General features: G+C 37.4%; 1 protein-coding gene and 1 long non-coding RNA gene across 21 annotated transcripts in view; one reads left to right on the plus strand and one right to left on the minus strand.

The window, feature by feature from the left end:
• Positions 1–18,903, plus strand: part of WDPCP (WD repeat containing planar cell polarity effector) — a 720,444-nt gene that overhangs the window by 635,281 nt on the left and 66,260 nt on the right. The window lies entirely within an intron of this gene.
• Positions 459–14,238, minus strand: LOC129057533 (uncharacterized). The gene is made up of 4 exons (XR_008522115.2): positions 14,171–14,238; positions 11,590–12,694; positions 7,520–7,615; positions 459–872 (listed from the first exon to the last, which is right to left on the minus strand). It is a non-coding gene; the product is annotated as an uncharacterized LOC129057533 (long non-coding RNA).

Consider the following 18,903-nt stretch of genomic DNA (forward strand, 5'->3'; position numbering starts at 1 on the left):
ACAGCGGATTTTCGTGAACCGCGAATGCTGCTGTCTGATGGTTCCTCTGGAAGTTTTGTCTCAGAGGAGTACCCGGCCGTGTGAGGTGTCAGTCTGCCCCTACTGGGGGGTGTCTCCCAGTTAGGCTGCTCAGGGGTCAGGGGTCAGGGACCCACTTGAGGAGGCAGTCTGCCCATTCTCAGATCTCCAGCTGCATGCTGGGAGAACCACTGCTCTCTTCAAAGCTGTCAGACAGGGACATTTAAGTCTGCAGAGATTACTGCTGTCTTTTTGTTTGTCTGTGCCCTGCCCCCAGAGGTGGAGCCTACAGAGGCAGGCAGGCCTCCTTGAGCTGTGGTGGGCTCCACCCAGTTCGAGATTCCCGGCTGCTTTGTTTACCTAAGCAAGCCTGGGCAATGGCGGGCACCCCTCCCCCAGCCTCGCTGCCACCTTGCAGTTTGATCTCAGACTGCTGTGCTAGCAATCAGCGAGACTCCGTGGGCATAGGACCCTCCGTGCCAGGTGCAGGATATAATCTCCTGGTGCGCTGTTTTTTAAGCCCGTCGGAAAAGCGCAGTATTGGGGTGGGAGTGACCCGATTTTCCAGGTGCCGTGTGTCACCCCTTTCTTTGACTAGGAAAGGGAACTCCCTGACCCCTTGCGCTTCCCAAGTGAAGCAATGCCTTGCCCTGCTTCAGCTCGCGCACGGTGCGCTGCACCCACTGTCCTGCACCCACTGTCTGGCACTCCCTAGTGAGATGAACCCGGTACCTCAGATGGAAATGCAGAAATCACCTGTCTTCTGCATCACTCACGCTGGGAGCTGTAGACCGGAGTTGTTCCTATTCAGCCATCTTGGAGACTTAAACGTTAGACCTAAAACCATAAATTCCCTAGAAGAAAACCTAGGCATTACCATTCAGGACATAGGCATGGGCAAGGACTTCATGTCTAAAACACCAAAAGCAATGGCAACAAAAGCCAAAATTGACAAATGGGATCTAATTAAACTAAAGAGCTTCTGCACAGCAAAAGAAACTACCATCAGAGTGAACAGGCCACCTACAAAATGGGAGAAAATTTTCACAACCTACTCATCTGACAAAGGGCTAATATCCAGAATCTACAATGAACTCCAACAAATTTACAAGAAAAAAACAAACAACCCCATCAAAAAGAGGGCGAAGGACATGAACAGACACTTCTCAAAAGAAGACATTTATGCAGCCAAAAAACACATGAAAAAGTGCTCACCATCACTGGCCATCAGAGAAATGCAAATCAAAACCACAATGAGATACCATCTCACACCAGTTAGAACGGCAATCATTAAAAAGTCAGGAAACAACAGGTGCTGGAGAGGATGTGGAGAAATAGGAACACTTTTACACTGTTGGTGGGACTGTAAACTAGTTCAACCCTTGTGGAAGTCAGTGTGGCGATTCCTCAGGGATCTAGAACTAGAAATACCATTTGACCCAGCCATCCCATTACTGGGTATATACCCAAAGGACTATAAATCATGCTGCTATAAAGACACATGCACACGTATGTTTATTGTGGCACTATTCACAATAGCAAAGACTTGGAACCAACCCAAATGTCCAACAATGATAGACTGGATTAAGAAAATGTGGCACATATACACCATGGAATACTATGCAGCCATAAAAAATGATGAGTTCATGTCCTTTGTAGGGACATGGATGAAATTGGAAATCATCATTCTCAGTAAACTATCGCAAGAACAAAAAACCAGACACCGCATATTCTCACTCATAGGTGGGAATCGAACAATGAGAACACACAGACACAGGAAGGGGAACATCACACTCTGGGGACTGTTGTGGGGTAGGGGGAGGGGGGAGGGATAGCTTTAGGAGATATACCTAATGCTAAATGACGAGTTAATGGGTGCAGCACACCAGCATGGCACATGTATACATATGTAACTAACCTGCACATTGTGCACATGTACCCTAAAACTTAAAGTATAATAATAAAATAAAAATTTTAAAATTTAAAAAAAAAAACAACTAAATGATGGTTAAAGCAAGATAATGACACAACCCAAAACAAATAAAAATATAGGGAGAATAAGAAGAGTAAAATAAAAATACAATAAGTGGGATGCTGAGACAGGAGGATCAATTGAGCCCAGCCTGGGCAACATGGCAAAACTCCATCTCTTTAAAAAGTACAAAAATTAGCCAGGCATGGTGGCACACTCCTGTACTCCCAGCTTCTCAGGAGGCTGATGTGGGAAAATTGCTTGAGTCCAGGAGGTCAAGGCTGCAGTGAGCCATGAGCCACTGCACTCCAGCCTGCATGACAGAGTGAGACTGTGTCTCAAAGAAATGGAAAAAAATAAAATCAATAAAGGACTGCCTTACAGATGCTGGCTAGAAACAAGAAGTGTATTACTTCATATCTGACATTGGGAGAGAAGAAGGATAAAGGGGGAAATTGGCTACTAATTCTAGTAATGCTCATAGTAGAGAACCAACAGACAGTACTCCTCTAAAAATGACAGGAAAAAAAGAAAACAACTGGTGAAATATCTCTGATGAATATTGATGGAAAAATCCTCAACAAAATACTAGCAAACCAAATTGAACAATATGTTAAAAAGTGCTTTCATCATGACCTAGTGAAATTTATTCCTGGGAGGAAAGGATGGTTCAAAATATGCAAATCAATGAATGTGATACATCATATCAACAGAATGAAAGACAAAAGCCATATGATCATTTTCATTTGATGCTAAAAAAAAGCATTTGATAAAATTCAACATCACTTCAGGATAAAAACCATCAAAAATGGTGTAGAAGGAATATACCTCAGCTTAATAAAAGCCATATATGACAGACCCACAGCTGGTAACATACCGAATGAGAAAAAACCAAAAGCCTTTCCTCTAAGAATAGGGACACAACAAGGATGCCTGCTTTCACCACTGTTACTCAACATAGTACTGGAGGTCTTAGCAAGAGCAATTGGACAAGAGAAAGAAATAAAGGGCATCCATATTGGAAAGGAAGAAGTCAAACTGTCCTTGTTTGCAGATGCTTATACTTAAAAAAATTTAAAGAATCCACACAAAAGAACTGTGAGAACTGATAAATTCAGTGAAGCTGCAGGTTACAAAATCAACCTACAAAAATCAGTAGCATTTCTATATCCCAACAATGAACAATGTGAAGAAGAAATTTAAAAAGTAATCCCATTTACAATAGCCACAAATAAAATAAAATACCTAGGAATTAACTTACCCAAAGAAGTGAAAGATCTGTATAATGAAAACTATAAAACACTGATGAAAGAAATTGAAGAGAACACCAAAAAGTAGAAAGATATTCCATGTTCATGGATTGGAAGAATCAATATTGATAAAATGTCCATACTACCAAAACAATCTACATATTCAATGCAATCCATATCAAAATACCACTGACATTCTTCACAGAAATAGAAAAAACATCCTAAAATTTACATGGAACCACAAAAGACGCAGAGTAGCCAAAGCAATCCTAAGCAAAAAGAATCATATTACCTTACTTAAAATTATACTACAGAGCTATAGTAACCAAAACAACATGGTACTGGCATAAAAATAGACATGCAGACCAATGGAACAAAATAGCTAACCAGAAACAAATCCATGCACCTCCAGTGAACTCATTTTCAACAAAGGTGACAAAAGCATACACTGGGGGAAAGATAGTCTCTTCAATAAATGGTACTGGGAAAACTGGATATCCATATGTAGAAGAATGAAACTAAACCTGTATCTCTTGCCATATGCAAAAATCAAAATAAAATGACTAAAGACTTAAATCTACAACCTCAAACTAATACAAGAAAATATTGGGGAAATGCTCCAGGGCATTGGTCTGGGTAGAAACTTCTTAAGTAATACCCCACAAGCACAGGTGACTAAAGCAAAAATGGACAAATGGGATCATATCAAGTTTAAAAGCTTCTACCCAGCAGAGGAAACAATCCACAAAGTGAAGAGACAAGCCACAGAATGGGAGAAAATACCGCAAACTACCCATCTCACAAGGGATTAATAACCAGAATATATAAGGAATTTAAACAACTCTGTATGAAAAAAACATGTAATAATCCTATTTTAAAATGAGCTAAAGATTTAAATAGACATTTCTCAAAAGTACAGTCCAGGCACAGTGGCTCATGCCTGTCATCCCAACACTTTGGGAGGCTGAGGCAGGCAGATCACCTGAGTTCAGGAGTTTGAGACCAGCCTGGCCAACATGGTGAAACCCTGACTCAACTAAAAATACAAAAATTAGCCAGGCATGGTGGCAGGTGCCTGTAATCCCAGCTACTCGGGAGGCTGAAGCAAGAGAATCTCTTGAACCTGGGAGGTAGAGGTTGCAGTGAGCCGAGACTGCACCATTGCACTCCAGCCTGGGTGACCAGAGTGCGACACCGTCTCAAAAAAAAAAATAAATAAATACAAATGACAAACAGGCATATAAAAATGTGCTCAACATCACTGATCATCAGAGAAATGCAAATCAAAAACTGCAATGGGATATCATCTCACCCCAATTAAAATGGCTATTATCCAAAAGACAGGTAATAAGAAAAGCTGGTAAGGATGTGGAGAAAAGGGAAAATTCATACACTGTTGGCGGGAATGTAATTTAGTACAACCACTGTGCAGAACAGGTTGGAGTTTCCTCAAAAAACTAAAAATAGAGCTACCATATGATTCAACAATCCCACTGCTGGATATCTACTCAAAAGAAGGTACATTAGTCTATCAAAGAGATATCTGCACTCCCATGTTTGTTGCAATGTTGTTCACAGTAGCCAAGACTTGGAAGCAACCTAAGTGTCCATCAGCAGATGAATGGATAAAGAAAATGTATATATGCACAATGGCATACTATTCGGCCATAAAAAAGAATGAGATCCTGTTATCTGCAACAACACGGATGGAACTGGATGAAATAAGCCAGGCACAGAAAGACATACTTCTCATGTTCTCATTTATAAGAGCTAAAAATTAAAAATGATGGAACTCAGAGAGAGTACAAGGATGAAAGACAAACTTCTCATGTTCTCACTTATTTATAAGAGCTAAAAATTAAAATAATTGAACTCAGATAGCGTAGAAGGATGGTTACCAGAGGCTGGGAAAGGTAATGGGGGAGGTAGTGGGGAAGTGAGGATGGTTATTGGGTACAACAAAATAGAATGAATAAGACCTAGTATTTGCTAGCACAACACAGTGTCTATGGTAAAAAATAGTTGTACATTTTAAAATAACTAAAAGAGCATAATTGGATTGTTTGTAAAATAGAGAGTAGAAGGATGGTTACCAGATCTGGGAAGCATTAGTGGGGAGGTGGAGATGGTTAATACATACCAAAAAAAGACAGTTAGAAATAATGAATAAGACATAGTATTTGACAGCACAATAGGGTGAATTTAGTCAATAATAATTTAATTGTACACTTTAAAATGACTAAAAGAGTATAATTGGATTGTTTGTAACAGAAAGGATAAATGCCTAAGGTGATGGATACCCCATTTCCACAATGTGATTATTATACATTGCATGCCTGTTTCAGAACATCTCATATACTCTGTAAAGATCTATACCTACTATGTAACCACAAAAATTGTTTTTAAAAATTAATAAAAAAGACAGGTGCCAAGGGTATTATATAAAGCTATCGATATGAATGCAACTATTGGAATAAATACAAACTTTACTAAGTATCAAAAGTTTATACACACACACGCATACACCCCAAATAAGGCAGACAACACACACTCTATATGTGTGTACAATGAAACAATATGACAAATTTGAGGCCAGATATAAAGATCTTATCAATGAATGTAAATGGGCTGAACTCACTTATAAAAAGTTCAGATTAGTAACAGAGCAAAATCTAAAACTAGGCTGAATATAAGATAGATAGATACACAGACAAGGGAAGGAAGGAGGAAGAGGAAGAATGAGAGATTGATTTATAACGGTTGAAAATAAAGGATAAACAAAGATGCAGACAAATGAAATGTGACACCCAGTCTTGGTATCTGAGAAAGGTATATAATTCAGATCAAACAGAGACAGAAGGAGGGCTTTCATAATGCTAAATACTACAATTCACAATGAAGATGTAATGCTTTATGGAATCTCCTAATAACACAGCAACAGCTTTCGTTAAGCAGAAGTTACAGGGCTGCAAGTAGAGATAGAAAGAACTGCACTATAAAAGGAAACTTTAACATACCTCTCTCAATTTAAGAAAAATCAAGTGGACAAAAAATTAAGGAGGAAATAGAAAATCTAAACAACATAATGAGGTAGATCTTTTAGATCTGTAGTAAACTCTGAATTCTGATAATGGAGGATATGCCTTTTTTTAAGTGCTGATGGGAACATTCAGGAAAAGTTGGCCATATCTTAGGCAACAAATGAAACTTCAATCATAAGTCAATTTCAAAGAACAGAAACAATAGAGAAAAATACACCCTGATCTGAAAGCAATAAAATGAGAAATGATTAACAAAATACAATCAAAAGGCCTGCTATTTGGCATCTTAAAAACATAACTATTGAATAATTCTTAAACTGCAGAATTTCTTGAAAATAAAGCTAAAGAAAATCCTATATATATAAAAAATGATTGAGATATTAGGGTAAAATATATAGTACTTAATGTTTATATCAATAAAAATGAAATTTTAAGAAAATTAGAAAACCTTAAAAGCTGTGAAATAGAGCAGTCCTCAAAAAAAAAAAAAAAGGCAGAAGGAAGGACTGAATTTAAAAAGCAGAAATTAATGCTAGAATTTATAGAAATTAAATCTAGAAAGTAGAAAAACAACAGAACTAACAAATCCCAAATTTGGCCACTTGAAAAATGAGTCACAAAAATAATCAGCTGTTGGAGAAAGGGAAAAGGCACAAATATACAAAATAGAAATGATGAATAATTACCAAACAGAAAATTTTAAGTATTATAAGAGAATACTTCATACAACTCTATGCAAATAAATTTGAAGAGTCACATTGGATGGATAATTTCTAAGAAAATTACAGTTTACCAGACTAACATTAAGTCTTAAATGACAAATTACCTTAGAAGAGAATAAGAAACTTAAAGTGCTCCCCCCACAATAACAGTCCTGGCTCAAAAAGTTTAGTGACGAAATTCTACCAGACCTGTAAAAATCAGATTACCCAATGGTTCTTAAACTTTACTAGAACATTAAAAAAGAGGAAATTGTCAAAATTGATGTTATAAAGTACAACATTGATCTAAAACCTTAAAACCTATTGTACTGCAGATCATTCTCACTCAATGAGTATCAGTGTAAAGTATTAGCATGTGGAATCCAAAGCACATTTTAAAAATACTATATCGTGACCAAGTGGGGTTTATTCCAGTTTGCAAGTATGATTTTTGTATTAGTCCATTCTCACATTGCTAAAAGGCACTACCTCCTGAGACTGGGTAATTTATAAAGAAAATAGGTTTAATTGACTCACAGTTCTGCAGGCTGTACAGGAAGCACGGCTGGGGAGGCCTCAGGAAACTTACAATCATGGTGGAAGGCAAAGAGGAAGCAGGCATGTCCTACATGTCTGGAGCAGGAGGAAGAGAGTGAAGGTGAAGGTGCCACACACTTTTAAACATCCAGATCTCATGAGAACTCACTCTCTATTATGAGAACAGCAAGGGGGAAATCCTCCCCCATGATCCAATTACCTCCCACCAGGCTCCTCCTCCAACATTGGGAAATACAATTTGACATTAGATTTGGTAGATTTGGGTGACGACACAGACCCAAACCATATCATTTAGCCCCTGGCCCCTCCCATATCTCATGTCCTTCTCACATTTCAAAACACAATCATGCCTTCCTAACAGTCCCCCAAAGTCTTAACTCATCCTCACCTCCCCATTACCCTTCTCAGCTCTGGTAACCATCCTTCTACTGTCTATCTTACATACAATCCAATTATACTCCTTTAGTTATTCTTAAATGTACAATTATTTTTTACCATAGATACCCTGTTGTGCTAGCAAATACTAGGTCTTATTCATTCTTTCCATTTTGTTGTACCTAATAAACATCCTCACTCTTCCCCACTACCCTTCCCAGCCTCTGGGTTCCTCTGGGTTCTGCTCTCTCTGAGTTCCATCATTCTAATTTTTAGCTCTCATAAATAAGTGAGAACATGATAAGTTTGTCTTTCTGTGCCTGGCTTATTTCATCCAGTTCCATCCATGTTGTTGCAGATAAAAGGACCTCATTCTTTTTTGTGGCTGAATAGTATGCCATTGTGTATATATACCACATTTTCTTTATCCATTCATCTGCTAATGGACAGTTAGGTTGCTTCCAAGTCTTGGCTCCTGTGAACAACATTGCAACAAACATGGGAGTGCAGATATCTCTTTGATAGGCTAATGTACCTTCTTTTGAGTAGATACCCAGCAGTGGGATTGTTGAATCATATGGTAGCTCTATTTTTAGTTTTTTGAGGAACCTCCAACCTGTTCTCCATAGTGGATGTACTAAATTACATTCCCACCAACAATGCATGAGTTTTCCCTTTTCTCATCTTAAAAAAGACAAGTCCCTTCCACCTATGAACCTGTAAAATCAAAAACTAGTTACTTCCAAGATACAATGGGGGTACAGGCATTGGATAAATACATCCATTCCAAAAGGGATAAATCAGCCAAAACAAAGGGACTACAGGCCCCATGCAAGTTTGAAACCCTCCAGAGCAGTCATTAGGTCTTAAAGCTCCAAAATAATCTCCCTTGACTCCATGTCTCACATCGAGCACATGCTGATGTAAGCAGTGGGCTCCCAAGGCCTTGGACAGCTCTGCCCCTTTGGCTCTGCAGGGCTCAGCTCCCATGACTGCTTTCATGAGCTGCTGTTGAGTGCCTGTGGTTTTTCCAGGTGCACAGTACAAGTTGTTGGTGTATCTACCATTCTGGGGTCTGGGGGATGGTGGCCCACTTCTCACAGCTCCACTAGGCAGTGCCACATTGGGGACTCTGTGGGTGGCGGGGGGGGCCTCCAACCCCACAGTTCCCATCTGCACTGCTGTAGTAGAACTTCTCCATGAGGGTCCTGCCCCTGCAGCAGACTTCTGCCTGGACATCCAGGCGTTTCCATACATCCTCTGAAATCTAGGCTGACGTTCCCAAGCCTCAACTCTTACACTGTGCACCTGCAGGCTTAACACCACATGGAAGCCACCAAGGCTTAGGGCTTGTACCCTCTGAAGCAATGGCCCAAGCTATACCTTTGCTCATTTTAGCCATGGCTGGAGTTGAAGCAGTCACAATGAAGGGTGCCTTGTCTGGAGGCTGCACAGAGCAGCAGGGCCCTGGGCCTTGCCCACAAAACTATTCTTCCCTCCTAGGCCTCCAGGCTTGTGATAGGAGGGGCTGCTGCAAAGGTCTCTGAAATGCCTTGGAGGCATTTTCCTTATTGTCTTTACTAACATTCAGCTCCTCTTATGCAAATTTCTGCAGCCAGCTTGAATTCCTCCCCAGAAAGTGGATTTTTCTTTTCTACCACATGGTCAGGCTGCAAATTATCCAAACTTTTACACTCTGCTTTCCCTTTAAATATAAATTCCAGTTTCAGATCATCTCTACTCACTCATATGACCACATATTGTTAGAAGCAACCGGGCCAAACCTTGAATGCTTTGCTGCTTAGAAATCCTTCTGCCATATACCCTAAATCATGACTCTCAAGTTGAAATTTCCACAGATCCCCAGAGCAGGGGCACAATGCTGTCAGTGTCTGCTAAAGCATAGCAAGAGTGACTTTTCTCCAGTTCCCAATAAGTTTCTCATCTCCATCTGAGACCACCTTAGCCTGGACTTCAACAATTTAACCAGTCTCTAAGAAGCTCCAAACTTTCCCTCATCTTCCTGTCTTCTTCTGAGCCCTCCAAACTGTTCCAACTTCTGCCCACTACCCAGTTCCAAAGTTGCTTCCACATTTTCAGGTATCTTTATAGCAATGCCCCTCTCCCAGTACCACTTTTCTGTATTAGTCCTTTCTCACATTGCTATAAAGAACTATCTGAGACTGGGTAATTTACAAAGATAAGAGGCCTCAGGAAACTTACAGTCATGGCAGAAGGTGAAGGGCGAACAGGAGGAAGAGAGTGAAGGTGAAGGTGCCACACACTTTCAAACAATCTGATCTCCTGATAACTCACTCACTATTACTAGAACAGCAAGGGGGAAATCTGCCTCCATGATCCAATCACCTCCCACTAGGCTCTTCCTCCAACACAGGGGATCACCCCTCCCAAAGTTAACTTACAAATTTAACATTATGCATATAAAAATGCCATCAGACTATTTTTCCCTGGCGTCCACAAGTTAATTGTAAAATTTATTTGGAAAGCCAATAAAAAAAAATCTGGGAATATCCTGCAAAAGAATAGTAAAAAGAACCTAGCCCCACAGACATTTAAACATACTGTAAAAACTCTTTAATTAAAATTACAGAGTATATTGGTATCCCAATGGAAATGAGCAGAAAATCTGTATGGAAATTTAGTGTATGATAAAAGCAGTTCAGATCAGTGGAGAAAAGATGAACTTCAGCTTTTTAATAAATGGAATTTCTGTAAGTGTATTAGATTTTTTAATGATAAAATTGGATTCACTCCTCACCCCATAATAAATTCCAGAAGGATGAGGGATTTAAATGTAAACAAATGAAACCATATAAGTGCTAGAAGAAAACAAGGGTGAAATCTGGTATAACCTGTAAATGGGAGAACCCTTCCTAAAAATGAGTAGTAGACAAAATATCTCCCCCGAGAGATGTTCACATTCTAATCCCTAGAACCTGTGAATATGCTACGTTACATGGCAAAAGGGACTTTGCAGATTTAACTAAGATTACAGAGAAATTATTCTGTATTATCCAGGTGGGCCCAATCTAATTAAATGAGCCAGAGAACTTTCTTTGGCTAGGTAAGATGTGGTAGAAAAGGAGGTCTTGCAGCAACATGGATAGAACTGGAGGCCATTATATTAAGTGAAACAAGTCAAACACAGAAAGACAAATATTGCATGTTCTTACTTATAAGTGAGAGCTAAATAATGGCTAGTTTCAGATATGTTGAAATTTCCATAATAAATAATGTATGTTTAATCACAAGCTTACATAAGTACCCTCATACATATCTTCATGCTCATTCTATTGATGTTTTTTACAGGATATACTTCAATAGGTAGGCTTTCTAGGCCAAAGAGTATGAATATTTTTATTTTTATTTTTATTAATACTGCCAAATTGCCCTTTTAAAAATACAACTAACCCTTGAACAAGGTGGAGGTTTGGGGGCACCCCCATAAAGTAGAAAATCCATGTATAACTTTTGACTTTACCAAAACTCAACTACTAGTAGCCAACTGTTGATTGGAAGCATTACCAATAGCATAAACAATCAATTAACATATGTTTTATATGTTATATTATATACTATCTTCTTACAATAAAGTAAGCTAGAAAAAAGAAAATTTTATTACAAAAATCATAAGGAAGGGAAAATATATTTACCATTAAATGGAAGTGAATTATCATAAAGGTCTTCATCCGTGTTGTCTTTGTGTTGAGTAGGCTGAGAAGGAGGAAGAGGAGGGGTGGGTATTGCTGTCTTGGGGTGGCAGAGGCAGGATACGTGAAGGAGGTTGAAGGAGAGGCAAGAGAGGTAGGCATACTTGGTGTAACTTTATGGAAATACATCATAATTTGTTTATTTCTTTTTCACTTCTCTAAAAATATTTCTATATTGTACCAATCCTTCTTCCATTGTTTGCTTTAGTTTCAGTGCCTGTTTCATAGAAGGGTCTGTGTCAGAAGCAGTCAAAAGCAGTCTTGAACAGTCAGAACCCTTCTGCCAGATTGTCAATTTGTTTTCTGGCACTGGTTCTTCTATGTCTTCTTCCTCATGGTCTGACTACTTATAGTCAGAGGCACTCATGTCTTCCTTACTAATAAATGTCCTTTGTGGCATTTTTTTCCCCCAAGAATCAAGCACTTTTCTCTACATTAAACACCTCAGGTAGATATCCTTTCTCCTCAATGATTTTCTTAATGGTGCCTGAGAACTTGTCTGCTGCTTCTTGGTCAGCAGAAGCTGCTTCTCCTGTTATCTTGATATTTTTAAAGCCAAACACCTGTCTAAAATTATCAGACCATCCTTTGCTGGCATTAAATTCTCCAGCTTTAGATCCTTCATCTTCCTTTTGCTTTAAGTTGTCATATAATGACTTCACATTTTCTCAAATCGTTATAGTCTATAGATATGTCTTTCTCATAGGAATCCTGTAACCCACATGAAAGCTGTGTTTTCAAAACAAGATAAAAGGGTATTTTGCAAAAAGTGCAAGATTTTAGCACCTGCTAGCATAGCTTCAGTGACAGCTTCATGAATTTCCTTTTCCTTTTTTAGAATGGTCCTTATGCTGGATTCATTTATCTTGAAATGGTGAACAACTACAGCTGCAGATCCCCAGTCTATTGTACATATCAAGCAATTCAACATTATTCAACATTGTCTTGTAACGTCAGGACTTTTCTCTACTTCTTGGCAGAAATTCCAGCATCACTAGTGGCACTTCATAGGGAACTGATAGTGTTATTCAAGGTTTCTGGTATTGCACTAAATATAATGAAAAATATACAAGAACCACAAAAGATCACTTTTTACTATGATACACAATTTACTTAAGAGACAAACTGCTCGTGGATAGATGATTAGCATCATGCAGCATTTTAAGCAGATACTCAAAAACCTCAAATCCACCACATTAGCAACAGGAGGTGGCTATACAATTATTACAGTAGTACATTATGTGTACTACAGTTAATTTTATGCTATTATGACTTAATATTCAATGTTTATATTTGTTAACATTTCTTTTGATTGAATGGTTTCATGTATGGTCTATAAGTGTGTGTACACATTTTGATAAATTTTAACTTTTTATAATAGATTTGTATTTATTTATCTTAGACTAATATCTACATGTTTTTTTGAATTCATGAAATACCTTTTTCTTAATTTTTTTGCATATTTTTAGCCTATGTGGTTCATCTGTGAGTTTTTTCAAATTGTCACAAACCTCCAAAAACTTTTTTTTTTATATATTTGTTGAAAAAATCTATGTCTGTCCTGGCATGGTGGCTCACGCCTATAATCCTTTGGGAGGCTGAGGCAGGAGGATCACTTAAGCCCAGGAGTTTGAGGCTGCAGTGATCTGTGATCACTGCACTCCAGCCTGGATGCCAGAATGCAACCCTGTCTTAAAAAAATTTAAAAAAAAAAATCCATGTATAAGTGGACCCATGCAGTTCACACCCATGTTGTCACGGGTAAACTGTATTAATTTACCAATAATATGTAAGATGCCCACTTCTAAATGCCACTTCCAACAATCTGAGAGATTACGTGACCTGCTTAAGATCTCATGGCAGAGTGTAGAATAACTCTCATAATTATCAGTAATTATTGTTGCCTGACTCAGTACAGTTTATTTGAACAGTTTGTAAATGTGCATCTATGAAACACTGAATGAAAAGGCTCATCGGCCTTTGACTCCTCTACCAATTATAAAAATGTCATCTTGGTTTTGAGTCAATAAAAATTTAAAGAATAAGTGCAAAATAAGTTAAATATTAACTCTAAAAGAAAAAATTTTTGAAATGTAGATTGTTAAAGTCATTTAATCAAGACTAGTCAGTTGTTTATATATTTCCTAGCCCTATATTTAACTATAAAATTACCATACATTTTTGAGAAAATATATAAAAATAAAACAGTAATAACTAGTATTCTACCAGTACATTTGAGTTGTAGAAAACCATCTGATTACTACTGAAATACAATAAACAGATTTTGTGATTCCTGATATTGATTATATTTTCTACTTGCAACAAGCAATGAAAACTGAAATCTGATCTTGTTTAAGAAAATTTCTTTTCCTATCAAGTTATGCTGGAATAAACTGGTTCAAATATCTGCTTTTTCCTGTGATATGCTTTGATAATATATAGACACTGAAACTCAATGTATCAACCAACACATAGTAATGATAATTGAAAATGAAATTTTTAGAAAATACTTTAATCTCAATACCTTTACATCTCTCCAAAGAATGACTACTTATTTCCATATAGGCACATCAACTCATATCAAAGATTTCTAAGATGAGAAGGGAAAACTCAATGTTAAAGACAAACTTTTGTACAGAAATATAACACATTATCATTAATTGCATATTTTTCCTGTTTTGCTTACTTATTTTTCTAATGAAAAGAACTGTCAACAATATATATGCGGGTATTTCTTACACAGGAAGGCATAACTTCCATAGAGATCACATCAACACTTTGCAATAACTAAGACCAACAGTATGGGACTTCATAACATTTACCCTAAAAGATAAGTTGCCTGTTATCAGCCTTTTGGGTGAAGGTAACATTATTTTTTTTCTTTCTTTCTTTTGATAAGCTGCTGACACTTACTGAACATCCTAACACTTCCTCCATCATCCTCTTAGTCTCTTGCCTTTTTCTAGTTCTAAAAAATGGAAAAATATTATTTTCTTTAAGAGCAGCATGGAAAATACTATATTTGGAAGGACAACAAAGTGTGAACTAAGTGAACTTGAAGGTAGAAAAAATAATATCAAAACATTTTTAAAGGTTTGTAATAATTCCATAATTTATAGGGATATTTAAAAATGAAAGTATGTGGTTTTCTCAAGCTATTAGTATATCACAGATTTAGAAATCACTACCAGAAGGTTTTCTTTCTTTTCAATCTAATGGTCTTACCAGTAAGTAGAAGTCATTAAATAAATCAGCAAGCTCATGTTATCACAGGATCATGACCAGTATCATTCTTCCATTAACTCAAAATTTTGCAAAAAGCCACCTTCACATATATATAAATTTTTTTCCTTGTGAATAACCTTGGGTTGTAAAAGTTACATATGACTGCTCTATTTTGATAAAATTAATTTTACCCAACAATGCAAATTTTTAATGTTTACTTTTTTTAAAAAAATCACTTAGCTTATATATAAAATATCAAATTACTAGCCGAGGCAACATAGTTAGACCCCATATCTACAAAAGTAATTTAAAAATTAGCCAGGCATGGTGGTTCGTGCTCGTACTTCCAACTACCCAGGAGGCTGAGCTAGGGAGGATTGCTTAAGCCTAGCAGTTAGAGGTTGCAGTGAGCTATGATCATGCCACTTCACTCCAGCCTGGAAAACAGAGCAAGGCCTTGTTTCTAAATAAATAAATAATGTCATATGAACAGATAAAGGCATAAAATGCAAATGTTCAGTTACTTTTAAACATTTTTGTTAACATATATTGGTTTGCTCTCTTGATCTATTTCCCACAACTTCTAATTATTTACATAAGAAATTTGGCTGTAATTCTAGTAGAATATAAAATGCAACTGAGTTCAATAGAGATTCATTCATATGTAACTATCTTCTAAGAATAAAGCTTTTTTGGAAAAAAAAAAAAAAACACCTAAAACATAAAGCTTATTAAAGGATTATGTTTGGGGGTTCCCTAAATTGTTTCCAAGATCAGTATGGAAAATTCTTGTAAACAGTTCAGTTCTTACTCAGTCAGTGTCCTTTTAACTTAAAAGGCTTTGTAGTATAATTGCTGTGTAAATATCAGAATTTTCCATATATTGTGCAATGTACATAAAGAAGTCACCAAATGGCTTATCTTGTACTTATCAACTTGTTTATTTTTATGCCTCCAGAAAGCTGTATTTTTTTACAAGAGCAGCTGCTACTTTGTAAATATTTTAATGGTTTCTGTTAAGTAGAGCTGTCAGTTTAACAAACAATATTATAAAAGATTTTCATTCTTCCATGTGATTGAACATCTTGAAAAGTGTTTTACCTTGAAAATCCTTTGGAGATTTTAGACTGGAAAGGATATCTTCTTTGAAGGCACAAAGCCAACAAAAGAATAGATAGGTTTAAAGAATAATGTATAAGATCACCAGAGAAACAGTGCCATTTATTTCAGAAGACAAATGTGTAACAGCAATAAGTTCTCTTAGCTCACTTCTCTTCTTTTGACTTCAGCAGTTTGTTGAAATGGAAGAGCACTGGCTTTGTGCCAGACATTTCAGGTATGAACCTTGATTCTTTTGCCACTTAATAGATATTGATTTAGAGCAAGCCAATTAACCTCTTTGACCCTCAGTTTCTGTATCTGCAAATGGGGTAATGATACCTACCTTAAAGGGTCATTATGAGAATTAGAGATAATATATGTAAATGGGCTAACTGAATAAAGGTGGCAATTATTATTCTATCCTACCTACCTAGCAACCAGGAGTCTCCCAATCATTCTTTAGTCTTTGTCCTTTACATTTTTATTCACCCAGCTTATCTCTTCTTTCTTTTTTGTCTACTTCATGGAATTGAAAGTAAGAAATATTTTAGAGATGATCTAATTTAGCACTTTTGTTGAACAAATGAGGAAATAGAAGCTCAGAGAGATTAAATGACTTGTCTAAGATCACAGATAGTTAAACACAGAGATCAGAACCCTGGTCTCCTGAGTTTTTCACTGTTTTCATTCTTGCTGTGAAATGGAATTTGATAAGGTAATTCTAGCCTGGATCTAAAGGAACGTGTTAAGATAGGATAGCAAAAAAACAGTGAAAGAGACAAGAAAAGGAAAAAATTTAAAGGGGGGTAAGGAGAGCTTTTCCTTTTGTTCTGCATCAAGGCTCAGCAAATTTTTTTAAGGGCCAGATAGTAAATAGTTTAGGCTTCTCAAGTCATATGGCCTCTATCTCAACTACTCAACTCCAACACTATAGTACAAAAGCAGCCTTAGACAATATGTAAACAAACAAGCATGGCTACGCTCCAGTAAAACTTTATTTGGACACTGAAATTTGAATTTCATATAATTTTCACATCTAAAAATATATCTTTCTTGTATTTTTTCAACCATTTGAAAATATAAAAACCATTCTTAGATTGTGGGCCATAAAAAAACAGATGTAGGGCTGCATTTGGCCCATGTGATCTATAGTTTGATGCCTTTAGAAGTATAAGCCTGATAAGTAGAACAGATATTCAGCCTTGATGTCATAGAAATAATAGAGTTTAATGGGGACTGGGATGAAGTGGAGTGTGCCTGCCCCACTGAAGTGGGCAGTAGCCATTCTGATTAAGGAGACTATGGCTTTTAGGAAATGGAGGCCAAATATTGCAAAATCTGACTTTTCAAAAAGCCTGAACACTGGATTTTTATGCTAAATCTCTCCATTTTTTTATGAATTAGGGTAGCTTCCATTGCACAAAACAGAATGAAAGCTCACCTAAATGTCCCAATTTTTTCTTTTGAGATGGAGTCTGGCTCTGTTGGCCCAGGCTGGAGTGCAGTGGCACAATCTCAGCTCACTGCAAGCTCTGCCTCCCGGGTTCACGCCATTCTCCTGCCTCAGCCTCCCGAGTAGCTGGGACTACAGGGCAGGGGCCCGCCATCAGGCCTGGCTAATTTTTTGTATTTTTTAGTAGAGACAGGGTTTCACCGTGTTAGCCAGGATGGTCTCGATCTCCTGACCTTGTGATACGCCTGCCTCAGCCTCCCAAAGTGCTGGGATTAACAGGCGTGAGCCACCACACCTGGCCCTAAATGTCCCAATTTTTAAGTGTTGGTAAATAATTCAAAATAGTTGTTAAATACTGTAGATCAAACATCTTTGAACTGAATTTGGCACATGGACTCCCAGTCTAAAATCTGTGTTCTAGGAAGACAAAGCAAAATTCTAGGTAATTCATGCTTCCTAGCAATAATTCAAATTTACCCAATTCAGGATCTTTCAGACCAAACACTTAACTTTTCCACAAACTGAACACAAAGGTGATTATAAAGTAATAGGTCACTCAGGCTATAATCACTCCCTATCCCATCCTGTACCCCACCCCCACCAAAATTCTGCTTCTTTGTAGTTTATTAGTTTAAGACATTAAGCTTTGTTTAGTAAGTGGTACCAAAGTACTAGTCACATCTAGAACCTTTCCTGGAATTGAGTACACTCAATATTATATTTCAAAAATATAATCACATATTATAGCTATAATCTAAGACTATCAGATTTAAAATAGTTAATATAAATTTTTTTTCTAACTCTTGTTGTCCTTTCTCAAAGTTAGAACCATATTAAATTGCTGCCACTATGGATCTTACTTTCATTTTATATTGAGGAAAACACAATTTAAACATATTTACAAATATAAAGGACCCAAAATATGTCCTTTAGCATCTTCTAAAAACTTTTCTCCTCTACATTTTTTTTTTTTTTTTTTTTGAGACAAGGTCTCACACTGTCACCCAGGCTGGAGTGCAGTGGCATGATCACGGCTCACTGCAGCCTCAACCTCCCCAGGTCAGGTGCTCCTCCCATTCAGCCTCCCAAGTAGCTGGGAGTATGTGTGTGTGCCACCATGCTTGGCTAGTTTTTGTATTTCTTTTTTTTTTTTTTTTTTTAAGAGATGGGGTTTTGCCATGTTGCCCAAGCTGGTCTTGAACTGCTTGGCTCAAGCAATCCGCCCGCCTCAGCCTCCCAAACTGCTGGGATTACGGGCATGAGCCATAGCACCTGGCCTCTTCTCTACTTCTATGTTGTCACTATTTGTTTATTTTTTTCTGCCCCCTCTCCCCACCCTGCTGTCACACTGTAAACTCATTAAGGATGGGATTATGTCAGCTTCATCTTTATATCCCCCAATCAGTAAAGATATCTGCACAGAATAGACCTTCAATAAATGTTTGCTTTTAAGAATGAACAATCAAACCTAATTTTCA

Source organism: Pongo abelii, chromosome 12, assembly GCF_028885655.2.
Source record: "Pongo abelii isolate AG06213 chromosome 12, NHGRI_mPonAbe1-v2.0_pri, whole genome shotgun sequence".
In the NCBI taxonomy this organism is placed as follows: Eukaryota; Metazoa; Chordata; class Mammalia; order Primates; family Hominidae; genus Pongo; species Pongo abelii.